The sequence below is a fragment of the Pan troglodytes genome, chromosome 7 (genome assembly GCF_028858775.2).
Source record: "Pan troglodytes isolate AG18354 chromosome 7, NHGRI_mPanTro3-v2.0_pri, whole genome shotgun sequence".
NCBI classification, from domain to species: domain Eukaryota; kingdom Metazoa; phylum Chordata; class Mammalia; order Primates; family Hominidae; genus Pan; species Pan troglodytes.
In genome coordinates this window covers 121,453,875-121,481,022 of record NC_072405.2, presented here as the reverse complement: position 1 = coordinate 121,481,022, position 27,148 = coordinate 121,453,875, and the positions used below count along the sequence as shown (strand labels likewise).

The following is a 27,148-nucleotide window of genomic DNA, read 5'->3' as shown; positions in this document are numbered from 1 at the left end:
AGGCCATTGCCAATGTAAAATAAATTAGGCATAGCACTTCTTAAATCTTAGAAAAGGGGCTAGTTAATACTGTTACTGCCCAGAGCTATGATTAGAAACATGACGTGACTTATTTGATTGAGTAGTCTTTTCCAATGCTTACATGCACAATAAATACTAAATTTATTCTAAGAAGTGCTACGTGGTGGTAGGAGAGGTATTATTTATCATATATTATGTGCATTTTTTATTATTATGTCTATTCTATATTGGTATTTGTGATAGTTAATACTGAGGGTCAACTTGATTGGATTGAAGGATACAAAGTATTGATCCTGCGTGTGTCTGTGAGGGTGTTGCCAAAGGAGATTAACATTTGAATCAGTGGGCTGGGAAAGGCAGCTCCACCCTTTAATCTGGGTAGGCATAATCTAATCAGCAGCCAGCCTGGCTAGAATATAAGCAGGCAGAAAAATAAAAGAGAGACTGGCCTAGCCTCCCAGCCTACATCTTTCTCCCGTGCTGGATGCTTCCTGCCCTTGAACATTGGACTCTAAGTTCTTCAGTTTTGGAACTTGGACTGGCTTTCCTTGCTCCTCAGCCTGCAGATGGCCTGTTGTGGGACCTTGTGATCGTGTTAGTTAATACTTAATAAAGTCATATATATATATATATATATATATATATGTGTATATATATATATATATATATGTGTATATATATATATATGTGTATATATATATGTATGTGTATATATATATATAAAACTCAAACACACACACACACACACGTTCCATTAGTTCTGTCCCTCTAGAGAACCCTAATAAGGTGCTTTAAAAATTTTTGAACATCAAAATATATACCATATAGGTAATTCTCTTTTAAAATTTTTCTAACCTTAAAATGCCAAAAACAGCATTAACAGAAAAATATACCATATCCAAGGTGATAAATTATTTAAATATCAATATTGTTATTTTTAGTGTTATAAAATGAGAGAAAAAAATGTCAAAACCATTCAGTCATAGATGGACATGTAAGAGGGAGAGAGGCACCAAGGTGACTGCTAGAGTGTTGCCTTGGGCTGCTAGAGAGATGGAGGTGCTGTCTCTTAAGATGAGGAGACTGTATGTGGAGGGGATGGTTTGCAGCATTGGCCACTCTCATTTCAAGATACTATTAGACATTCAAGGTGTCATGAAGGCAGTTGAAATGATGGATCTTGACTTTGCACCCAAGACTGTGTGGTAGATAGAGCTCCCTCTCCCCTCTCCCCTCTCCCCTCTCCCCTCCCCTCCCCCCTCTCCCCTCTCCCCTCTCCCCTCTCCCCTCTTTCCACGGTCTCCCTCTGATGCCGAGCCGAAGCTGGACGGTACTGCTGCCATCTCAGCTCACTGCAACCTCCCTGCCCGATTCTCCTGCCTCAGCCTGCCGAGTGCCTGCGGCGCGCGCCGCCACGCCTGACTGGTTTTCGTATTTTTTTGGTGGAGACGGGGTTTCAATGTGTCGGCTGGGCTGGTCTCCAGCTCCTAACCGCGAGTGATCCGCCAGCCTCGGCCTCCCGAGGTGCTGGGATTGCAGACGGAGTCTCGTTAACTCAGTGCTCAATGGCGCCCAGGCTGGAGTGCAGTGGCGTGATCTCGGCTCACTACAACCACCTCCCAGCCGCCTGCCTTGGCCTCCCTAAGTGCCGAGATTGCAGCCTCTGCCTGGCAGCCACCCCGTCTGGGAAGTGAGGAGCGTCTCCGCCTGACCGCCCATCGTCTGGGATGTGAGGAGCCCCTCTGCCTGGCTGCCCAGTCTGGAAAGTGAGGAGCGTCTCTGCCCGGCCGCCATCCCATCTAGGAAGTGAGGAGTGCCTCTTCCCGGCCGCCATCACATCTGGGAAGTGAGGATCGTCTCTGCCCGGCCGCCCTGTCTGAGAAGTGAGGAGACCCTCTGCCTGGCAACCGCCCCGTCTGAGAAGTGAGGAGCCCCTCCGCCCGGCAGCCACCCCGTCTGAGAAGTGAGGAGCGTCCTCCCTCCTCGTCCGGGAGGGAGGTGGGGGGGTCAGCCCCCCGCCCGGCCAGCCGCCCCGTCCGGGAGGTGAGGGGCGCCTCTACCCGGCCACCCCTACCGGGAAGTGAGGAGCCCCTCTGCCCGGCCAGCCGCCTCGTCCGGGAGGGAGGTGGGGGGGTCAGCCCCCCGCCCGGCCAGCCGCCCCGTCCGGGAGGGAGGTGGGGGGATCAGCCCCCTGCCTGGCCAGCCGCCCTGTCCGGGAGGGAGGTGGGGGGATCAGCCCCCCGCCCGGCCAGCCGCCCTGTCCAGGAGGTGGGGGGCGCCTCTGCCCGGCCGCCCCTACTGGGAAGTGAGGAGCCCCTCTGCCCGGCCAGCCGCTCTGTCTGGGAGGGAGGTGGGGGGGGTCAGCCCCCCACCCGGCCAGCCGCCCCGTCCGGGAGGGAGGTGGGGGGGTTAGCCCCCCGCCTGGCCAGCCGCCCCGTCCGGGAGGTGAGGGGCGCCTCTGCCCAGCCGCCCCTACTGGGAAGTGAGGAGCCCCTCTGCCCGGCCAGCCGCTCTGTCTGGGAGGGAGGTGGGGGGGTCAGCCCCCCGCCCGGCCAGCCGCCCCATCCGGGAGGGAGGTGGGGGGGTCAGCCCCCCGCCCGGCCAGCCGCCCCGTCCGGGAGGGAGGTGGGGGTGTCAGCCCCCCGCCCGGCCAGCCGCCCCGTCCGGGAGGGAGGTGGGGGGTCAGCCCCCCACCCGGCCAGCCGCCCCGTCCGGGAGGGAGGTGGGGGGTCAGCCCCCCGCCCGGCCAGCCGCCCCGTCCGGGAGGGAGGTGGGGGGGTCAGCCCCCCGCCCGGCCAGCCGCCCCATCCGGGAGGGAGGTGGGGGGGTCAGCCCCCTGCCCGGCCAGCCGCCCTGTCCGGGAGGTGAGGGGCGCCTCTGCCCGGCCGCCCCTACCGGGAAGTGAGGAGCCCCTCTGCCTGGCCAGCCGCCCCGTCCGGGAGGGAGGTGGGGGGGTCAGCCCCCCGCCAGGCCAGCCGCCCCGTCGGGGAAGTGAGGGGCGCCTCTGCCCAGCCGCCCCTACTGGGAAGTGAGGAGCCCCTCTGCCCGGCCAGCCGCCCTGTCCGGGAGGGAGGTGGGGGGTCAGCCCCCCGCCCGGCCAGCCGCCCCGTCCAGGAGGGAGGTGGGGGGGGTCAGCCCCCCGCCCGGCCAGCCGCCCCGTCCAGGAGGTGAGGGGCGCTTCTGCCCGGCCGCCCCTACTGGGAAGTGAGGAGCTCCTCTGCCCGGCCACCACCCCATCTGGGAAGTGTACTCAACAGCTCATTGAGAACGGGCCATGAAGACAATGGCGGTTTTGTGGAATAGAAAGGGGGGAAAGGTGGGGAAAAGATTGAGAAATCGGATGGTTGCCGTGTCTGTGTAGAAAGAGGTAGACATGGGAGACTTTTCATTTTGTTCTGTACTAAGAAAAATTCTTCTGCCTTGGGATCCTGTTGATCTGTGACCTTACCCCCAACCCTGTGCTCTCTGAAACATGTGCTGTATCCACTCAGGGTTGAATGGATTAAGGGCGGTGCAAGATGTGCTTTGTTAAACAGATGCTTGAAGGCAGCATGTTCGTTAAGAGTCATCACCACTCCCTAATCTCAAGTACCCAGGGACACAAACACTGTGGAAGGCCGCAGGGTCCTCTGCCTAGGAAAACCAGAGAACTTTGTTCACTTGTTTATCTGCTGACCTTCCCTCCACTATTGTCCTGTGACCCTGCCAAATCCCCCTCTGCGAGAAACACCCAAGAATGATCAATAAAAAAGAAAAAAAAAAAAAAAGAAATGATGGATCTTGTGGCACAGCTTTGGGAGACATCATGATTTATATGGGGTCCAAAGCCACAAGATCAGACAAGAGGAGAGAATGTGCAGAGAGATGAAAAGGGGACTCAATCCTGTGGCAGAGGTTGGGGAGACATGAAGGATCCAGAAAAGTAGACTGAGAGGGAGCAGCCGGCTAAGAGAAAAAACAAGAGGTATGGTTTATTGGAAGCTTCTAAAAGCAAGTATCATAAGAAAGGGATGGTCACGGCTGGGCGGGTGGCTCAGGCCTGTAATCCCAGCACTTTGGGAGGCTGAGGTGGGCGGATCACGAGGTCAGGAGATTGAGACCATCCTGGCTAACACGGTGAAACCCCGTCTCTACGAAAAATACAAAAAATTAGCCAGGTGTGGTGGCACACGCCTGTAGTCCGAGCTAATCAGGAGTCCCGAGGCAGGAGAATCGCTTGAACCCGGGAGGCAGAGGTTGCAGTGAGCTGAGATCGTGCCACTGCACTCCAGCCTGGGAGACAGAGTGAGACTCTGTCTCAGAAAAAAAAAAAAAGGGATGGTCACTGTGTTGAATGCTGTTGCACAGGAAAAGTAGGATGAAGACAGAGAAGCAATAATCAGATTTGCCACCACAGACATCCTTGGTGGCCTTGGCATGGATGTTTCAGTGGAACAACAGGGCTGGAAGCCCAAATGGGAAGAAATGGGAGCTGTAGATATGGAGGTAGAGACAGTGAGTGCAGTGAAGGGGAGTGGCAGCCTTTTTCCAGGCACCCCACGAGGAGCCTTGAGCTCTGGGCTTCTCCTCTGGCTGACCAGAGCCCTCAGGGGCCATAGAGAAAGATAAAAATGGGTCCTATGTCCTGGAAGTCAGGGCCTGGGTTGGCCAGAGTGGATGAGTAGATGAGCTAGGCTAGGAAGGATGAATCAGGTACAAGAATCCATGTTCAGTCCTGTCACAGCTCTCTATCACAAGAGCCTAGCTTTGAAAACTACTCCCTGCTCATTAGCAGGAAGGATGAGCTCCAAAGAGGGTGGGCTCCAGAGTACAGGGTTGCCAGTGCTGCCCAGCTCCATGTCCCGTCTCTGTGTATTATTCTCTGAGAAAGTGATACGGCTGTACACAGGTAAATGTGTCAGAGAAGCAACACATAATCATTGGGAAATTGCAGAAAGGAGGAAAGGGTCTCTTCTTGGTATATTTTACTCTGGTTTGTATCTGCATGTGATTGTTCTTGCATAATTATAACCACACTGTGAAAAAAAAAAAAAAAAGAAATAAAATGAGAGAAAAGATATGAATGCAAAAACAGACTACTAGATATAATTTTTGTAGAAGATGAACAGATCAAGAAAACCGTTAATGACTATAGGTGTGTCTTAGTTATTCTTTTCATATGCTATACAACAAACATCCAAAAGATAAGAAAATATGTTTTCAATATATGTATAAATTGTTGATCTGTGTGAGTGGTTAGATATGCTTCTTATTCTGATGAATAAAAATGACTTGATACATATGCTTTCATATGTAGGTAAATTAATATAACATTTATTATTTCATTTATTTTTGTATATATCTATATGTATGTGTTTGTAAATATAATATGCGCTTGTGTGTGTGTGCGTGCATATGTGTGTGTATTTCTCCTGAAATTTTATGATGAAAAGAAAAGATTTCACCAATGTCTGTTATTACGGCTGAACTACACAACAGTAATTTAGGTTACTATGTAACCTACATGGCCTTCAAGTGTCCATGTGTATGTGTGTGTGTTTCATTCTCATTTTTAAAATGAAGAATCAAGCCTAGAGAACTGTAAGTAATGTATGCAAAATAATTGAACTAGTAAACGATGCAGAATACTGGCAGTCAGATATTCTTCATATTATTAATACTTTTACTGGTTTTATCATAATACCTTTCTGTTACCACTAAATAATCTGTTTTCATTTTTATTCATTATATTACTTTTCTATGCTTCTAATTTTTCTAATTTTACTTTGGTAAATGCCATCTTATTTATTGATTATCATATTTATTTATTGATAATCGATAAAAATGAAGTACATGTTTTCAGGATATTTCAGAGATTATTTAGCCTAGACTTGGATCGTTATTATTATTTACCTCATATTTAATAATAAAGACATTATAAAAACCATAAGTCCTTACTGGGGAATGGTTATAAGGCTTTTGCATATTTCTTTTTTTATTATTATACTTTAAGTTCTGGGATACATGTGCAGAATATGCAGGTTTGTTACATAGGTATACACGTGCCATGATGGTTTGCTGCACTCATCAACCCGCCATCTACATTAGGTATTTCTCCTAATGCTATCCCTCCCTTAGTCCCCCACCCCCTGACAGGCCCCAGTGTGTGGTGTTTCCCTCTCTGTGTCCACGTGTTCTCATTATTCAACTCCTACAAATGAGTGAGAACATGTGGTATTTGGTTTTCTGTTCCTGTGTTAGTTTGCTGAGAATGATGGTTTCCAGCTTCATCCATGTCCCTGCAGAGGACATGAACTCATCCTTTTTTATGGCTGCATGCTATTCCATGGTATATATGTGTCACATTATCTTTGTTCAATCTGTCATTGATGGGCATTTGTGTTGGTTCCAAGTCTTTTTTATTGTGAATAGTGAATAGTGAATAGCAATAAACATATGTGTGCATGTGCATTTATAGGAGAATGATTTATAACCCTTTGAGTATACACCCAGTAATGGGATTCCTGGGTCAAATGGTATTTCTAGTTCTAGATCATTGAGGAATCGCCACACTGTCTTCCACAATGGTTGAACTAATTTACACTGCCACCAATGGTGTAAAAGCATTTCTATTTCTCCACATCCTCTCCAGCATCTGTTGTTTCCTGACTTTTTAATGATCGCCATTCTAACTGGCATGAGATGGTATCTCATTGTGGTTTTGAGTTGCCTTTCTCTAATGACCAGTGATGACGAGCAATTTTTCATGTTTGTTGGCTGCATAAATGTCTTCTTTTGAGAAGTGTCTTTTCACCTCCTTCGCCCACTTTTTGATGGGGTTGTTTGAGTTTTTCTTGTAAATTTGTTTAAGTTCTTTTTGGATTCTGGATATTTGCCCTTTGTCAGATTCATATGGATAGACTGCAAAAATTCTCGCCCATTCTGTAGGTTGCCTGTTCACTCTGATGACAGTTTCTTTTGCTGTGCAGAAGCTTTTTAGTTTAATTAGATCCTATTTATCAATTTTGGCTTTTGTTGCCATTGCCTTTGGTGTTTTAGTCATGAAGTCTTTGCCTATGCCTATGTCCTGAATGGTATTGCCTAGGTTTTCTTCTAGGGTTTTTATGGTTTTAAGTCTTAAGTCAAAGTCTTTAATCCATCTTGAGTTAATTTTTCTGTAAGGTGTAAGGAAGGGACACAGTTTCTACTTTCTGCATATGGCTAGCCAGTTTTCCCAACACCATTTATTAAATAGGGTATTCTTTCCCCATTGCTTGGTTTTGTCAGGTTTGTCAAAGATCATATGGTTGTAGATATGTGGTATATTTCTGAGGCCTCTGTTCTTTTCCATTGGTCTATATATCTGTTGTGGTACCAGTACCATACTATTTTAGTTACTGTAGCCTTGTAGTATAGTTTGAAGTCAGGTAGCCTGATGCCTCCAGCTTTTTTCTTTTTGCTTAGGATTGTCTTGGCTATGCAGGCTCTTTTTTGGTTCCATATAAAATTTAAAGTAGTTTTTTCCAATTCTGTGAAGAAAGTCAATGGTAGCTTGATGGGGATAGCATTGAATCAATAATTTACTTTGGGTAATATGGCCATTTTCACGATATTGATTCTTCCTACCCATGAGCATGGAATGTTTTTCCATTTGTTGGTGTCCTCTCTTATTTCCTTGAGTAGTGGTTTGTAGTTCTCCTAGAAGAGGTTCTTCACATCCCTTATAAGTTGTATTCCTATGTATTTTATTCTCTTTGTAGCAATTGTGAATGGGAGTTCACTCATCATTTAGCTCTCTGTTTGTCTATTATTAGGGTATAGGAATGCTTGTGATTTTTGGACATTGATTTTGTATCTGGAGACTTTGCTGAAGTTGCTTATCAGCTTAAGGAGATTTTGGGCTGTGATGATGGGATTTTCTAAATATACAATTATGTCATCTGCAAAGAGAGACAATTTGACTTTCTCTTTTCCTAACTGAATACCCTTCATTTCTTTCTTTTGCCTGATTGCCCTGGCCAGAACTTCCAATGCTATGTTGAATAGAAGTGGTGAGAGAGGGCATCCTTGTCTTGTGCCAGTTTCAAAGGGAATGCTTCCAGTTTTTGCCCATTCAGTATGATATTGGCTGTGGATTTGTCATGAATAGCTCTTATCATTTCGAGATATGTTCCATCAATACCTAGTTTATTGAGAGTTTCTAGCATGAAGGGCTGCTAAATTTTGTTGAAGGCCTTTTCGTCATCTATTGAGATGATCATGTGGTTTTTTTCGTTGGTTGTGTTTATGTGATGGATTACATTTATTGATTTGTGCATGTTGAACCAGCCTTGCATCCCCAGGATGAAGCTGACTTGATCATGGTGGATAAGCTTTTTGATGTGCTGCTGGATTCAGTTTGATATATTTTATTGAGCATTTTCACATCAATGTTCATCAAGGATATTGGCCTGAAATCTTTCTTTGTTGTGTCTCTGCCAGGTTTTGGTATTCACATGATGCTAGCCTCATAAAATAAGTTAGGGAGGATTCCCTCTTTTTCTATTGTTTGGAATAGTTTCAGAGGGAATGGTACCAGCTCCTCTTTGTACCTCTGGTAGAATTCGACTGTGAATCCATCTGGTCCTGGACTTTTTTGGTTGGTAGGCTATTAATTGCTGCCTCAATTTCAGAACTTGTTATTGGTCTATTTAGGGATTCGACTTCTTCCTGGTTTAGTCTTGGGAGGGTGTATGTGTCCAGGAACTTATCCATTTCTTCTAGATTTTCTAGTTTATTTTTGTAGAGGTGTTTATAGTATTCTCTGATGGTAGTTTTTATTTCTGTGGAGTCAGTGGTGATATCCCCTTTATCATTTTTTATTGCATCTATTTAATTTTTCTCTCTTTTCTTCTTTATTAGTCTGGCTAGAAGTCTATCTATTTTGTTGATCTTTTCAAAAAACCAGCTCCTGGATTCATTGATTTTTTGAAGGGATTTTCCGTGTCTCTATCTCCTTCAGTTCTGCTCTGATTTTAGTTATTTCTTGCCTTCTGCTAGCTTTTGAATTTTTTTGCTCCTGCTTCTCTAGTTCTTTTAAATGTGATGTTAGGGTGTCGATTTTAGATCTTTCCTGCTTTCTCTTGTGGGCATTTAGTGCTATAAGTATCCCTCTACACACTGCTTTAAATGTGTCCCAGATATTCTGGTATGTTGTGTCTTTGTTCTCATTGGTTTCAAAGAACATCTTTATTTCTGCCTTCATTTCATTATGTACCCAGTAGTCATTCAGGAGCAGGTTGTTCAGTTTCCATGTAGTTGTGCAGTTTTGAGTGAGTTTCCTAATCTTGAGTTCCAATTTGATTGCACTGTGGTCTGAGAGATTGTTTATGATTTCCATTCTTTTGCGTTTGCTAAGGAGTGTTTTACTTCCAATTATGTGGTCAGTTTTAGAATAAGTGTGATATGGTGCTGAGGAGAATGTATATTCTGTTGATTTGGGGTGGAGAGTTCTGTAGATATCTATTAGGTCCTCTTGGTCCAGAGCTGAGTTCAAGTACTGGATATACTTGTTAATTTTCAGTCTCATTGATCTGTCTAATATCGACAGTGGGGTGTTAAAATCTCCCACTATTATTGTGTGGGAGTCTAAGTCTCTTTGTAGGTCTCTAAGAGCTTGCTTTATGATTCTGGATGCTCCTGTATTGGGTGCATCCTCTTTTTGTTTCATTGATCTCCTTTACCATTATGTAATGGCCTTCTTTGTCTCTTTTGAACTTTGTTGGTTTAAAGTCTGTTTTATAAGAGACTAGGATTGCAACCCCTGGTCTTTTTTTTTTTTTTTTGCCTTTCATTTGCTGTTAAATATTCCTCCATCCCTTTATTTTGAGCCCGTATGTGTCTCTGCATGTGAGATGGGTCTCCTGAATACAGCACAGAGATGGGTTTTTAGCTTTTATCCAATTCGCCAGTCTGTGTCTTTTAATTGAGGCAAGTATCCTATTTACATTTTAAGATTAATATTGTTATTTGTGAATTTGATCCTGTCATTATGATGCTAGCTGGTTATTTTGCCCATTAGTGATGCAGTTTCTTCATAGCATCAATGGTCTTTACAATTTGGTTTGTTTTTGAAGTGGCTGGTACCGGTTGATCTTTTCCATGTTTAGTGCTTCCTTCAGGAGCTCTTGTAAGGCAAAATCTGGAGGTAACAAAAATCTCTCAGCATTTGCTTGTCTGTAAAAGATTTTATGTCTCCTCCACTTATGAAGCTTAGTTTGGCTGGATATGAAATTCTGGGTTGAAAATTCTTTTCTTTAAGAATGTTGAATATTGGCCCCCACTCTCTTCTGGCTTGTAGGGTTTCTGCTGAGAGATTGCTGTTAGTCTGATGGGCTTCCATTTGTGGATAACCCGACCTTTCTCTCTGGCTGCCCTTAATATCTCTTCCTTCATTTCAACCTTGGTGAATCTGATGATTATGTGTTTTTGAGTTGCTCTTCTCAAAGAGTATCTTTGTGGTGTTCTCTGTATTTCCTGAATTTGAATGTTGGCCTTCCTTGCTAAGTTGGGGAAGTTCTCCTGGATAATATCCTGAAGACTGTTTCCAACTTGGTTCTGTTCTCCCTGTCACGTTCAGGTACACCAATCAGACGTAGATTTGGTCGTTTCACATAGTCCCATATTTCTTGGTTCTTCCTTCCATATTTGGTCTTTTCACATAGTCCCATATTTCTTGGTTCTCCCTTCCATATTTCGACTTCTTCCTGGTTTAGTCTTGGGAGGGTGTATGTGTTCAGGAACTTATTCATTTCTTCTAGATTTTCTAGTCTATTTTTGTAGAGGTGGTTATACTATTCTCTGATGGTAGTTTGTATTTCTGTGGGGTTGGTGGTGATATCCCCTTTATCATTTTTTATTGCATCTATTTGATTCTTCTCTCTTTTCTTCTTTATTAGTCTGGCTAGCAGTCTATCTATTTTGTTGATCTTTTAGAAAAAACAGCTCCTGGTTACTTTTCACTCTTTTTTCTTTAATCTTGTCTTCTCACTTTATTTCACTGAGTTAATCTTCAATCTCTGATATCCTTTCTTCTGCTTGATTTGGCTATTGATACTTGTGTATGCTTCACGATGTTCTCATGCTGTGTTTTTCAGCTCCATCGGGTCATTTATTTTCTTCTCTAAACGGGTTATTCTAGTTAGCAATTCATCTAACCTTTTTTCAAGGTTCTTAGCTTCCTTGCATTGGTTTAGATCATGCTCCTTTAGCTCGGAGGAGTTTGCTACTACCTGCCTTCTGAAGCCTACTTCTGTCAATTTGTCAAACTCATTATCTGTCCAGTTTTGTTCCTTTGCTGGTGAGGAATTGTCATCCTTTGGAGGAGACGAGGAGTTCTGGTTTTTGGAACTTTCAGCCTTTTTGTGCTGGTTTCTCCCCATCTTTGTGGATTTATCTACCTTTGGTCTTTGAAGTCGGTGACCATCAGCTGGGGTCTCTGAGTGGATGTCGTTTTTGTTGATGTTGATACTATTCCTTTCTGTTTGTTAGTTTTCCTCCTAACGAGTCAAGCCTCTTTGCTGCTGGTCTGATGGAGTTTGCTGGAGGTCACTCCAGACCTTGCTTGCCTGGGTATCACCAGTGGAGGCTACAGAACAGCAAAGATTGCTGCCTGTTTCTTCCTCTGGAAGCTTCATCCCAGAGGGGCACTTGCCAAATAACAACCAGAGCTCTTCTGTATGAGTTGTCTATTGGCCCCTACTGGTAGGTGACTCCTAGTCAGGATACATGGGAGTCGGGGATCCACTTGAGGAGGCAGTCTGTCTGTTATCAGAGCTCGAGTGCTGTGCTGGGAGATTCCCTGCTCTCTTCAGAGCTGCCAGGCAGGGAAGTTTAAGTCTGCTGAAGCTGCACCCCCAACCACGCCTTCCTGCCTGCTCTGCTCCAGAGAGGTGGAATTTCATATATAAGTCCCTGACTCGGGCGGCTGCCTTTTTTTCCAGAGATGCCCTGCCCAGAGAGGAGAGAATCTGGAGGGGCAGTCTGGCCGCAGTGGCCTTGCTGAGCTGCGGTGGGCTCCTCCCAGTTCAAATTTCCAGGTGGCTTTGTTTACACTGTGAGGGTAAAACAGCCTACTCAAGCTTCAGCAATGGCAGACGCCCCTCCCCGCACCAAGCTCTAGCATCCCAGGTCAAGCTCAGACTGCTGTGCTAGTAGCGAGAATTTCAAGCCAGTGGATCTTAGCTTGCTGAGCTCTGTGGTTGTGAGACCAGCTGAGCCAGACCATGTGGCTCCCTGGCTTCAGCCCCCCTTCCACGTGAGTGAACAGTTCTGTCTCGCTGTTGTTCTGGGTGCCACTGTGGAATGAAAAAAAAAAAAAAAAACTCCTGCAGCTAGCTCAATGTCTGCCCAAACTGCCATCCAGTTTTTTGCTAGAAACCCAGGGCCCTGGTGGTGTGGGCACTGGAGTGAATCTACTGGTCTGTAGGTTGCAAAGACCATGGAAAAAGCACAGTATCTGGGCTGGAGTGCACTGTACAGTCCCTAATGGCTTCCCTTGGCTAGGAGAGGGAGTTCCCTGACCCATTGCACTTCCTGGGTGAGGCGATACCCCACCCTGCTTTGGCTGGCCCTCCTTGGGCTGCATCCACTGTCCAACCAGTCCCAATGAGATGAACTGGTTACCTCAGTTGGAAATGCAGAAATCACACACTTTCTGCCTCGATCTCGCTGGGAGCTGCAGACTGGAGCTGCTCCTATTTGGCCATCTTGCCAGCATATTTCAAACCAAATTTCAATTATTCTCTTTTAACCTGTGAAATATTTTAAATGAATGCACTTGAATGTATAATGTATCTTTTTAGTATAAAGATTTTCAGGTAAACTAGAACAATTGGTGTGTAGTTTTTCCTTAATTTTATGCTTTAGATTTATACTTTAATGTATTTTGTAACTCAAATATAAAAGTTTTTCTGTGGATGCTCTGTAACAAAATCCAGTTATGATTAATTAGCAGAATGAGTATATATATGCTTACCAGGCACTGACAGTTTAGTGGGAAGTTAATATTTCTGGGAGACAAAGATCTGGATGACCCTATAAATTCATGTCCTCCCCCTTTGAAGGAACTTAGCAGAAAGCTGAGTCATCCCATGAGAGGAGACTCATGTTCCAGAGCTTGGAGGCTCCCAGTTTGTATCTGAGCAAAGGCTTTTCCTCAGTGAGGAGCAAATTTCATTCTTATGACCTCATTTAGAATTTCCTTGACTTCCTATCTCTACGATGCATAAAATATTCAGAAGGTGGGGTATACTTTCTGAGAAGAGCAGCCATTACATGTGCAGTCCAGCACTGAACACTGGCAAGGCTCCCTCTGAGACAATGGGAGATTTGGTATTTTGTGCGCTCTGCTCTTTCTCCACTTGTAAGTTTTTCTCTACACTTCCCCAAAAGAAAACAACTGTGTTTTACAATTCTTGTATTAGTGCTATATGACACTAATAACCTGTGTGTCCCTGACTATTTGCAAATAATTATAATAAAACAAATGAGTAGTGCACAAACATAACCTTTTTAAGTAAGTATTTTAAAATACATTCAAAGAGAGAAAAAATCTAGACTATTACTTTGAGGGATTTTTTTTTCTTATGATTTCTCCAATAAGCAATTTTCAGTCACTGAAAGACATGTCTTTTGAAAAAGCAATAGTATATAAAATAAAATGTAGGGACAACCTGAGGTAATCTCTCTGAAGTCCCGTAACAGTTTTAAGAAACTCTTCAGGCACAAACAAAAAAATCTCATTAATATCACCAGCTTATTTGGAAAGAAGACAAAAAGACTCAAAAATGGAATGGCTATAATTCTTCAGAAGCATCCACCTGGAAAAACTCTCATATTCATACATTCATGCTAATATAATTCTTTTGTAAGCACAATATGGTGTCTCTGTGTGTGTGTGTGTGTGTGCGTGTATACATGTTTATATCTTAGAATACTCTTTTAATAATGTAGAATAGAAAATAAGAATACTTTTTAATTTAAAAAGTTTAAATCTGATTCAGAATTTAAACTAATTTTTTAGACAAAATATAATTTGAGCTATATATAATATAGCTCTGGAACTATAATTGTAATTTTTATAATTTCTACTTATAAATGTTTATTGTGTAGTTTTCAGTTTTACCTTAGAAGGAAAAGAAAAGGAATCATTATTTTTTGGAAATAAACTTCTCAAATTTTTAATTTATATTAATAATAATTAAGATTGTGCCTTAAACGCCAAATTAGTTTGCTGAGCATAGGAATTGCATCATTGTAGTGAATTGAAAAGTAAACAAATAAACCAGTTTTCAATTTTCTGCCTGGATTTCAAACCTCCTCTACAGAAAGTAAATAAAAACAGTATCATTGAGCCCTTGCTACTCCACGTATACTCCATGCACAGGAGCCACCAGCATCAGCTGTGGGTATTTTTCAGAAGGGAAGAATTTAAGAAGCCTCCCTGGTACTGCTGAGCCTTGACTCTAACAAAACCCCCAGTTGATCAGTTTCTAATTGAGGTTTGAGAATTTTTGCTGCAGACCTATAATTGTTGAACTTGGCTGTGTTTTAGAATCAACTGAGAGGATAATAAAAATGCTAATGGCTGGATTTCATACACACGTATTCTAATTTAATTAATATGACTGTGGCTTGGACATTGGGATTTTGAAGGTACATCATATATTCCAACGTAGTGCTGCTCTTCTAGGCTCTTTACAGAATGCTTAATCTCATGTAATTCTAAACCCAATTTGCAATGAAGACATTATTGCCTCCACTTTGTATTTGAAAAGGGAGGGTACAAAAAACCTTAACATTTTGAAGTTTAAAGATCATAAGGCCGGGCACGGTGGCTCATGCCTGTAATCCCTGCACTTTGGGAGGCCAAGGTGGGTGGATTGCTTGAGGTCAGGAGTTCGATATCACCCTGACCAACATGGTGAAACCCCGTCTCCACTAAAATAGAAAAATTAGCTGGGTATGGTGGTGGGCACCTGTAATCTCAGCTACTTAGGGGGCTGAGGCAGGAGAATTGCTTGAATCTAAGAGGCAAGGAGATTGCAGTGAGCCAAGATCACATCACTGCACCCCAGAGTGGGTGACAGAGAGAGACTCCGTCTCAAAATAAATAAATACATTAAAAAAAAACACAAATATCATAAAGCAGAGCTGGTATTCAAATTGTACCCTCATTTTTCTGTAAAAGTCATATTGTCTTTGGTACATGGTCATAGGTGTGAAATTTCAGGAGCATATACACTGAGCCACATTAAAAATATATATATATTTATATATTTTATATATACATATAAAATCTAAAATGAAAAGTTCTGACCTAGTCTCTTCCTCATAGAATCATTAAGACTAAGAAGTTTACTAGCCAATTTCAATTAAAACCTGGCTTTATTCTTTAAACTTTTTTTGCTATAAAATATCACACAGACTACCAGCAATGTTGAGGTAGGGAAAGTAGTGACCTTTAACTAATCATTACATGTCTAAGTATATAGTATCTGTTTGTTTACTTTTATGTTTATGTAAAAAACTGGCCTATTCCAAAAGATACACGCAAATTAGAATGGATACATGCAAATTAATAAAATTCAAATTCTCCAATTGGATACCATATTGAAATAACAAAGGGAAATTTGGTTAGGAATAAAACATACTTTGAAGTCATATTAATTGCTTGCTTAAGCATACATGCTCATTGTTACATTTGAGCAGCAATTATAAAAATAGAAATTTAAAGAGTTTTAGGAGCCATACTTTTCATTAGGCAAAAGAAAATAATTTTCATTAGGAAAAAACAGATAATTAAAACTTTTCAAACAAAAAATAGATAATTAAAAATGAGGGATTTCATTAAAAATGCTTTTGCATAAAGAAAATGAAAAAATTTAACATACAAAAAATTAGCTGGAATTTTTTTGTTGTTTAAATTTTTTTTAAGCTTTTCAAACAACTGAATGTAAAATAAAGGTGAAGAAATCTTACTGTAGAATTTTAAGTTATGTTTTAGCAGCAGACTATTTTTATGAAAATATCACAAGTAGTTGTAAAATAATTGAAAAAGACAATGACTATCATTTGATTGAGCAAATATATGATACATAATTTCTAAGTTTTATTTTTCATATGCTTTGTAATAATTTCATTAGATAGATATTATTGCCATTACATTTTATAGTTGAGGAAAGAATAGAGGAGATTGAGTTTAACCGAAGACTTGTTAAAAGTATAGCTATTAGACTGAGCAGCTATAAGTGTAATCTTGACCTACTCATGTTTCCTCATTTTCACCAATAAACACTTTCATTAAATCTTAGGCCTTACAAACCTGTTTGAGAATATGGTACGTAGATCAGGGGTCAGCCAACAAAGTGGGCCAAACCCAGCCTGCCACATGTTCTTATGAATAAAGTTCTACTGGGCCAGAGTCATGCTCCTTTGTTTCTGATGTCTGTGGCTGCTTTCACACTACAATTGTTGACTTTAGTAGTGGTGACAGAAATGACAGACGTAGCAAAAACCTTCTCTTTCATAGAAACAAAAATGTTTACTATATGGTCATTTACTGAAAAAGTGTGTCCACCTATGATGTGGAACAATATCTTCTGAAATGTCAGTTTGGAATATTAAAATTATAATCAATATTCATTGGAAAAAGTTTTTTATTGTCTAATATCTTTGGGAAAATGATAACTAAACTATTTTTCTTGTATGATTCCTCAGCATTTTAAATATATTAGTATGTTTTTGAATCTTAAAGGGAGATTATATAGTATAGCTTTAATACAATTTTTAAAACTCTAGGATGTATGTACATTCTTTTAGAGCTAGTTTGTGAGTGCTAGGAATACAGCAGTGCACCATCTGGTAAGCACTGCAGTATGAAATTATAGTTTAATTTCTCCTTTCAATAAATATACCTTCTAATTATACATTTTACTTTAAGAATAAAATTAGATATAATTATTCCATGTTTGTATAATAATTATTTCCAAACATTTTTTAAAAATCAAATAAATAATAATTAGCTGAAAATTTAGGAAATTATTGCTTTTTATATTTATTTCAAACTGATTGACTGTCTCAATCTATTTCTTTCACCTAATTACTTTTGAACACATCAACACTTTTCATAAAATCTTTTTTAGAAAATACAAAAATGGCTTCATTGAGTATTTCTTATTTTGTCGCTGCAAAAGCACAAGCAAGTTAGAGGAATAATACAGAGAATGTCATTAAAATTCCGTCGAGGTTCTCAGCCCCTCTGGTAGCTACAGTCAGTTTAGGAGTTTATTTCATAGTAATGAAAAGTAGAGTTGGAGGACATAATTTTAGTGTAATACTCCAAGAAACATTTGTTTCTCTGTTTAGATGCTGATAGCTTTTGGTAGCAGCAGGTTTGGGGTTACACACTCTGGAAAAAAATCATAAAAGGGTTGCTATTGCACTCTCTCAAATACATTCAAACGTGTGCTTTAACAGCATCCAGATCATTGTTAGAATCAACATCAAAGAAGCTGGTAAGGATGGTGGGTTATTACAGAATTCCATAGACAACGCCTTGGTAGCATTTCCAAGGTCAAAGTTGACTTAAGAAAAAAATTTTTCAAATATTTGTTTGCAAAGTCAAATTGGTCATTCTTGTCCACACACTATTTTATCATGTGAGTATATGAAGAATTTAGCAATGAAAACAATTAAAAGGTCTGTATTTTAAAATCAATATATTTGAACCAAATAAATATGAAAAGGGAATAAAAATATTTAAAAACTAATAGTAGTTAAAATAGTTAGCCATTTACTTGAAAGTTTATCCCAAGCCATATTTCTTCAACATTTGTAACATTTACTTAGATTTTAAGTATATTGGTAAAAATGTTAGTGTCTTTAATATATTTGTTTATGTACTGTGTACTATGGCCCATTGTATGTGAAATCTCTTTAAATAGGGTTAATGATATTTAGTACTACTTTTAGAAATTTGATAGAAAATATATAACACAGCAGTTATTATATATATCTATATATAAATATATATATATATATATATCAAGAAATCTGCCTTTCTCATGGTAGAAAAACTACCATTGAATACTATCCTCACTACCTGGGTGGCAGGATCTGTATCCCAAACCTCAGCATCATGCAATATACTCATGTAACAAACCTTGGCATGTACACCCTGTATCTAAAATAAAAGTTGAAATTATAAAATAATAAGAAAAATTATAAATGTTACAACCTCATCGCGATATCTATAAAGGGTCAAAATCATTTTTAAAACTTCAACCAAAATTTGTTTTATTAAATATATTGCTGTTTTCTACTCCTGAGAGAAAAATGAGAACCATACTATCGACCCTTTGCAGTAAATAAGAATAGGAACTTTTTTAAAATTCAAATTAAAACCTCAGCTAATTTAGTTTGTGTGATTAATTGGACTCCCTTCTTTTCTGACTTTGGTGTAATACCAGGACATGTTTGATTAAAAAAAAGATAAAAATGAAATCATATGGGATAAGAAAAATTCACGGGCAAGTATACTCTGCTGGGCAATATGACAAAGTGAAAGAAACTGACCCAGCCCAGGTAGCCTATGTGAGTCAGAAGTTATTGAATAGAGTTGGCATTAAAAAATAAAAATTTTAAAAGTGTCAGTTATTCAATTTTCCAACTCCTCAGAAATGCCTGTGGTATTGACTGCTGTATCCAGGCCACATCTGTTCTTAGGAGTATTGCAATAATCAGTTTGGTTGTAAAGACAACTTTTCATTAGTCAAAACATTCCACAGTAGCCAGGATATTTTTACTCTGGATTTGAAGCAAGGAAAGAAGTAGCTTGAAAAGAGACACACTGATTTAGACGTTTTGCAGTGATAGCAATATGCTGTCTCAAAAACAATAAGGGGAAAATAAATAATAAATAGATTTTATTGATTATAAAAGTCACTGTACTCACAATTTCTTACTGTACATTGTGAATGAATATTACAAGGAGCTCAAATTTGACAGTCTCAAAAGATACTTCAAGCAAATTATATCTGATTGTCTTAAGAGTAAATGCTTGAAAGTCAAGATACCTGCCCTTTTAATATAAGAAAGCTCGTTTTTATTCTCCTAAATTCTGTGGATTCAAGCACCATAAGGCCTGTTAGCTGATTTTGATCAAAAACCTAAAAGACAAAATGGATAAAGTTTTACATATTTCTTGTCTAAAGAGGGAAAATGGGAAGTATATCATCCACAGAAAGCCTGTTCAGTGATGGTCAATATGTTCAATATAGACAAACACAATAGTTTGCCCTATCTTATGGAAACCAGATTTTTTACGCTTGTGAATGTTTTAACAAATGTACATTCTAATTATTGGTTTTATAGTCATTGCTTAACTGAAAAATAATATTTGTTTTATATTTATAATTAGCACTGTTAAAAAATCAAAAGACTGATTTAGAGTGTGTCTGTACAAAACTGAGTTGTGTGACATTGACAGCACTACATTCAGAATTAACTTAGCATATGTTTATGTATATTTGTTTGTATTTTTTCTCATTTATTGTTCTTCTTTTGTATATCAAGTGATGTTTAATGTAATTTATGCAACAGAGGAGTGTAAGTATTTGAGTCATTTTGGAGTAAAGCATATAAAATATTCAAGGCTTTATAATCCTTAATGATTACACATGTTTGAAAAAAAATGCTTCACTGGTTATCTAATTTCATTTCAGTATTAAAAGGAAAAACACACTATCAGCATTTTAAATTTATGATTATTACACATATTCAAAAAATTTGTTGAAGATGGATGTGCATGTGAAATAGTTAAGCAGAAGAGAAAAAACATAATTACTGCTAGTCTTATGTTGTCAAAAACTGTTAAGAGAACAGATTTTATAAAAATAACAAAACTAATGTAATAAAAGATAAAAAAGATAATATAAATGTATGGTAACAAAATAAATGTCTCACATTCCCTAGTTAAGGTAAAGAGATATTTACAGAGCAGGAAATAGTGGAGCGGAAATAATTATTATAGTTCTTTTTTATAATTATAATGTTGCCATTTAGTAATAGGAAACAAGACCATTGGGGAGCTTAAGGATAAAATATGTGCCAAACTACAGTTTAAGAAAGGGCACTGGGGCTGGGCATGGTGGCTTACGCCTGTAATCCCAGCACTTTGGGAGGCCAACGCAGGTGGAGCACGAGGTCAGGAGTTTGAGACCAGCCTGACCAACATGATGAAACTCCATCTCTACTAAAAATACAAAAATTAGCCGGGCCGTGGTGGTACAAACCTGTAATCCCAGCTACTCAAGAGGCTGAGGCAAGAGAATCGCTTGAACCCGAGAGGCAGAGGTTGCAGTGAGCCGAGATCACACCACTGCACTCCAGCCTGGGTGACAGAGCGAGACTCTGTCTCAAAAAAAAAAGAAAGAAAAAAAAAGGGCATTGGGTATCCTGTGAACAAGACTATGCTTAACTAGAGTACATAGTACTGGTCCAAATAACAAGAAATGAAGCAGCAAATGTGCATTGCAGTTAGTATCGGTGCAATAAAATTAATACTCACTAAAAAAAAAAAGAAAAACCATGTTGTATCATGTACATTTTTAAGATTTAGAAGATGAATTCTCTTAAAGCAGGAAATGACCATCTATATACGTGATATTTTTAAAAGGAGCTGATTGCTGAATTTATGGGACAATCCAATTGCCAGTAAAGAAATTAAAAATAGTAAACTGGGGCCAGGCGCGGTGGCTCATGCCTGTAATTCCAGCACTTTGGGAGGCTGAGGCAGGCAGATCATGAGGTCAAGAGATTGAGACCATCCTGGCCAATACGGTGAAACTGTCTCTACTAAAAATACAAAAATTAGCTGGGCATGGTGGCGGGCCCCTGTAATCCCAGCTACTCAGGAGGCTGAGGCAGGAGAATTGCTTGAACCCGGGAGGTGGAGGCTGCAGTGAGCCGAGATCCCGCCACTGCACTCCAGCCTGGTGACAGACCAAGACTCTGTCTCAAAAAAAAAAAAAAAAATAGTAAACAGAAGGTGAAAAAAATTAGTAAAGACAAAGCTTTGAAAACACATGCAACTAGTAGTTTGGTCTTCTGAATAATATCTAAAGATATCAAAGTAAATGGATCACTTAGAGATCATGAACGTGACTTTATCTCATGGAAGATGGAAGATATCTAATCAAGTTCAATAAAATAAAGTTGCTCTGGTCTTATGCCTTAGGATTTTTATGATGGTAGAAATAAAATATATTTAACTTCATTTTCTTCCAAAGCCTAGGAATCTTTATTACCACTCACTTGTTTTCTTAAAAGAAAATGAGTATTAATTACAGCCACTTTTAATTTATTTATTCACTGATTTATTCATTGACTTATTCATTCATTATTTTTGATAAAAGCTTTATGAGAGCAGAAGTTTTTGAGGGTCTCTACATCTGCTTTATCTTATCTAACATCTGTAATCAAGGTATCTTAATATTTTTTTAACTGCTGATTATTAGTATATTGAACAATACATAAAACATTGTTAAATTAATGAAAAAATAAACGAGTATCTTAGAAACCAAAAGGTTATGGACAATTAGAAACCTTGAGTCCAGAAAAATCTGAAAAACTAATTCTTCAAAGAGTTAAGATAAAGTAAAAGCCAATAATTAGAATGATTCGTTTGATAAGAGTTCCAAAAGTTACTGGCTACACAAGCATAACGTACCCCAAAAGCCAGAGCTGCCAAGTGAGGATTTGCATCTCTTTCAAACAGGGATTGGTTCAAAGATTTTTGGGGAGTTGTAAAACACCTAGATGCCCTTTTATGCACCATATACCATGTAACTGACCCACTTGTTCCGTGGCAGAAGATGGGAGGTGAAATAGGGAGAGACTGCTTTTTGCTGTGTGGAGATGTTTGTACACCCAAGAGAAGAAAAAAAATGGAGATATAAAAATAAGAGAAAAGAAAACTTGCATCCTAAGCAATTATAACCTCAATTTATCTTCTCCTTTTAGAGTCCCAGAATGCTGAAAGCCAATCTTGGAGATTGTAAGTAGAAATTTGAAACGTATCTCACCAGGGAGTTGATCAAAATAAGAAAAGAGAACTATCAATAATAAAATTTCAGTAACTCAGTAACTCCTAACGAAAAGTGCTTTGCTCTTTTATCACCAAATTTGTGAGCATCACAAGTCCATCATATCAGCCACAGAGAAAGAGCTTCCCACTTGTTTTTATTTTATTTTTTAAATATTGTTTTACTTACATAAGAAAAGAGGAATCAGCAGAAACAAAGCCTCCAGATGAAAGAGGAAAAACTTAAAGACATAAAAATGACCAAAAAAGTTACACACAAAACAATAATTGATACTTTGTAAAAATTTAAAATTATACATAATGAGATGTTTATAAAGATTCATATATGTATTTATTTAATATAATATATAATATAATGTATGTATTATTCTATGTTTTATGTATAATAGCAGAAATAAATCTATGTTTTATGTAAAATAGCAGAAATAAAAAGTCATAAAGAACATTGGAAGGTAAAGTTGATTAAAGCTCAAAGAAAGTAATAAACTAAATATCAAAGAAAGTAATAAACTCAAAAAACAGAGAGCTATATTATGATAAAAAGAGATAAAGTTAGTTAATCTATAGGGCAATTTCTGAACATAGAAGAGAAGGCAGTAAAATAGAGCAGGGGAATAAATAAATTTTAAATGAATAGTTCAATAACATTTCCCAAGATTGAAAAGTAATAATGTTCATAATGGAAAGGCACACCCAGCAAGATGAATTCCAAACAAGACGAATAAAGTTGCACACCAACATTTGTCATAATGAATTATCAGAGCACCAGAGAAAAATAGATGTATACAAAGGGTCCAGAGAGAAATGAACTGAAAATCAACAAATAAGAAAAATAATATCCTCTACAAAGAAAAAGTAAAAATGGCATTGGACATCTTGACAGTAATATTGGAAGACAGAAGCAATGTGAGCAAAGGCTTCAAAATTATGAAAAAGAATTATGTCCTGCCTAGAATTCCTACTTTCAGCCAAACTCTAAATATCTAAAACAAGAGTAGAATAAAAACATAATGAGATATGCATCATTGTAATAAATTGCTTTTCCATCTATTTATATGGCAAATACACTGGGAGATGTGTTGCATACTCAATGTGCTGTAGTACACCAAGAAAAAAGACACAAATCTCAAGAAATAAAGACTTCCATTTTCTCCACACCCTTGCCAACACTTACGTCTTGTGTTTTTGAAAATTGCTATTATAAGGGAAATGAGGTGATAGCATATAGTGGTTTTAATTTGCATTTCCCTGATAATTAGTGATGTCAAGCACCTTTTCATCTTGCCACAGAGGGAAAATTGGTAACTATATGAAATGATAGATATGTTCATTTGTTTCACTATTGTAAGAATTTTCTCTATCTGTATATCTATAGATATATAGATAGCCATAGATATATATGTATGTATATAAATGTGTGCATGTATGTATCTCGTAACATCATATTATATACTTAAATATAAACAAATTTGTTTAAAAAATTTAATAATAGAAGCACTCATAGTCTTAAAAAATAACCATAATATCTGAGAGCCAGGAAACATTTTAGAAAGGGGTTTAGAGAATTCTATGCATGAGGATTAAGGGAAGTGCCAGTATGCCTGTTGTGTGAAACCACTGTGAGCAAACACTCCAAACTGGGAAGGGAAAAAAGCATTACTGTGGAGGGCAGAGGTCAGTGTGGTAGAGGAAGGACTATGGATGATGACATCATGGGGTGCTCAATTCATGTGGAATGGAGATTCAGATCTACAGTAAGTAATTGCAAAGAATCTGTGAAAGGTTCATATAAAAATAAGTCTAAGGAAAGCAAGTAGGCACATATTAACTCCAGAAAACCATAAAGCTAAGCAAAAGTTAGCCTAGATGTGTACAATTTAGTCTTAGTTTCTTTTGTCTATATCTGGTAATTTCTAATATTTATTTTAAAAATAGCTGTTCCTTTTGTCATATTCAGCATTTTAAATTTAAGGTATAATTATCAATTCCTCTTACTACTCATTTGTTTCAAAATGCAGTTTAATGTTTCTTGAGATATTCTTTGTGCCTCCATATATCAAGTTTGGAAAACATTCTATAGATGATATATACACATTATTTTGTTAAGTTTATCAATTGAAATATAATTGACATAAAGTTGACATATTTGAGTTTTTTTTGTGTTTTTATATAGGCATACTATTATGATTGCATACTATTATAGATAATTAAAATAAAATGTCTCAGCCACCTATTAAATAAGCCTTATGTATTTTAATAATTTGGAATTTACATGTTTATATTGTGCCTACTGTATCTCTCAATGATAGTAGTAGTAGAAGAAACAGTAGCACTCATTTTAAGAAATAATTTAAAAATTTATGTTGGAAATTGATCTATGTAATAAGCTCATTTAATGCTCAAAACAATAATCAATATAATTTTCGCCCTTTGACATAAAGATGAAGAAACAAATAAAAATAAAGTTTAAGTTACTTTATTAAAGTTTTACAGATAAGTGTCAGACAAGAATCCTAACCCAAGTAATCTCCTTCTACAGTTCATGTCTTTAAGAACTTTTTTATTTTTGCTTGAAAAGTACAATTTAGCACTCTAGATTGACCAGTTTATTTGTACTTAGGTTATGGTATTCACTTTCTACTGTATTGTAAAAAATTACTAATTACAGTATAAGATTATCCCAAAAGTAGTAGCATTAAATTGTTTTAATTTTATTAATATTAATCTTTTTAAAATTTAGAATATAATGCTATTAAGCAAAGTATGTATTTTTGACCTTCACATACAAATAACCCTCAACAGTTACTGTCAAGAAAGCCTGTATGCTGCAGATATAGAAACTGTGTTTATGTTTAATAGTACAGCTTTATTGAAACATAATTTACAAACAGTACGTTCTCACTCAGTGTGGTTGACAGATTTTTAAAAACTTGTCTTTAAGTAAAAAAAGACATAAAAGAAATCTATTTGGGTATTTACCATAGGCTAATTGATGTAAGCAAGAATTAAATTCCTAAGGCATATTCTGGTCACAAAAACATCATCATACTTCTAAATAAAGACTGAAACATTACTAATATCAAACACTGAAATATGAGCTACACATGTATTTAAGAAAGATTAATAAAAACAAGACAATTATGTACCCAGTTATTCCAGTTCAGGGTCAAGGGTGGCCAGAGCCTACCTCTGCAGCTTAGCGTACAATGTGGGAACCCATTCCAATGGAATGCCATTCCACCTCAGGGTGCACACACACACACACACACACACACGCATACACACACACACTCACCATAGTGGGACTATTTAGACTTGCCAATTAACCTAATGTGCACATCTTGAGATGTGGGAGGAAACTGGAGTTCTCAAAGAAAACCCACAGACTTGGGAGAATGTGTAAAGTCCACACAGAGGCCCCACTGAGAATCAGTGATGTTATTAGAGGACCTGCTGTATATCCACTCATTCAAAATGCACAATTCAATGTTTTTCAGTATATCCACAGATATGTGCAACTATCACCACAATCAATTCTGTGACATCTTCACTGTCTTATACAGAGACTCTATGCATATTAGCAGAGACAACCTTCTTCCCCAAACCCCACTGGCCCTAGGCAACCACCATTCTATTTTCTGTCTCTATAAACTTGCATATTTTGCACACTTCATATAAATGTAATCATACAGTATGTGGTCTTTGTGACTGGCTTCTTTCACTTAGCATGATGTTTTCAAGGTTCATCCAGGTAGCAGACTGTATCAGTTCTTTATTTCAATTGCTGAATAATTTTTCATTGTATGGATTCACCACATTTTATTTATATATTCATCACTTAATGAGTATTTGAGTTATTACCACTTTTTCCTATTATAAATAATACTGCTGTAAATATCCTTGCACGTGTTTTTGTGTGAACATATGCTTTCATTTCTCTTGTGTTGATACTAAGGAGTGGAATTGGTGGATGATAAGGTAACTCAATGTTTAAAATTGTGAGAAACTTTAAAACTCTTTTTCCAAAGTGCTGTACCATTTTGCATTCCTCACTGCACTTTATGAAGGTTCCAACTTTTAAACATCTTTTAAAATGCTTATTTTCCATCTTTTAAAATTATAATTATTCTTTTCTTTTGAGACAGAGTTCTGCTGCCTAGGGTAGTGTGTGCAGTGCTGTAATCCTAGCTCACTGCAGCCTCAAACTTGAGGGCTCAAGCAAGTTTCCATCTCTGCCTCCCAAGTAGCTAGGACTAGAGGCAGGTGCATGCCATTATGCCAGGCTGATTTTTAATTCTTATTATGGTTCTTTTTTAGATACATGATCTCACTATGTTGCCCAGGCTGGTCTCAGAGTCATGACCTCAAGTTATCCTCCCACCTCAGCCTCACAAAGTGCTGGGATTACAGGCATGAACAACTGCACCTGGCCAATTACAATCATTCCATTGGCTGCAATAGATGCTGACACCATATTTGTATAGCCTTCTAGACTATGAGCCAATTAAAACTCTCTGCATTATAAATTACCCAGCCTCATGTATTTCTTTATAGCAATGCAAGAATGGCCTAACACATCACCAGTACTGTGGATCCTCACTGCTGTGTTTTAAACCTTTATATTCAAATACAATATCTTTAAATTGAAGCCTTATAAAATTTTCTAACTAGGTAACGACTAGTAGCTTGTATATATAAAGGTAAAGCTAAAGTTGTGTAAATGTTTATTTGATAGTAATGACATTTCACATTTATGTATTTATGTGTGTATGTATGTATGCATGCATTTATTTTATTTGTTTTTGAGACAGAGTCTCTCTCTGTTGCCCAGGCTGGAGCGGAGTGGTGTGATCTCAGCTCACTGCAACCTCCATCTCCCAGATTCAAGCAATTCTCCTGCCTCAGCTTCCTGAGTAGCTGGGACTACAGGTGCGTGCCACCAAGCCAGGCTAATTTTTTTTTTTTTTTTTTTTTTTTTTTTGAGACGGAGTCTTGCTCTGTCAC

The 27,148-nt window shown here is 38.7% G+C and overlaps 1 long non-coding RNA gene across 1 annotated transcript in view; it reads left to right on the top strand.

Annotated features, from left to right (window-relative positions):
* LOC134810905 (uncharacterized) overlaps positions 1-26,673 on the top strand; it is a 47,688-nt gene extending 21,015 nt beyond the window's left edge. The window contains exon 2 of the long non-coding RNA XR_010159655.1: positions 26,462-26,673. This is a non-coding gene — a long non-coding RNA (uncharacterized LOC134810905). The remainder of the gene's footprint in view (positions 1-26,461) is intronic.
* Positions 26,674-27,148: the final 475 nt, after the last annotated feature.